The sequence below is a fragment of the Centrocercus urophasianus genome, unplaced genomic scaffold (genome assembly GCF_019232065.1).
Source record: "Centrocercus urophasianus isolate 14NV4802_14NV808 unplaced genomic scaffold, USGS_Curo_1.0 seq_175, whole genome shotgun sequence".
Classification (NCBI taxonomy): Eukaryota; Metazoa; Chordata; class Aves; order Galliformes; family Phasianidae; genus Centrocercus; species Centrocercus urophasianus.
In genome coordinates this window covers 31366-31743 of record NW_024884728.1, presented here as the reverse complement: position 1 = coordinate 31743, position 378 = coordinate 31366, and positions in this window count along the sequence as shown.

Here is a 378-nt window from a genome sequence, read left to right as displayed (position 1 = left end):
CTCGCGGCCCGCCAACGCCCTCCCCCCGGCGCCGAACGACCAATAGGAACGCGAGCCGCCTGCCGGCTCCCACCAATCGGCACGTCGGCGCGGGGCGGCGGGCCGCGGCCGTGGTATCCCTCCGCCGCTCGGTGTGCGCGCGCGCACCGCTCCGCCCGCGCGGCCCTTTTTCTCCCTCCGCCGCCGCCGCCGCCTCCCGCAAATACCGGAGCGCCGCCGCCCCCCCCGCCCCATCGCTCCCCTCCTCCCTTCCCTCCACCGCTCCGGAGCCGCCACGCCGCCGCCATGGAGCTCATCACCATCCTGGAGAAGACGGTCTCGCCGGGTAAGGCCGCGCGCTTCAGGCCGTGCCGGGGGTGCGGCGCTCCCCGCTCCGTT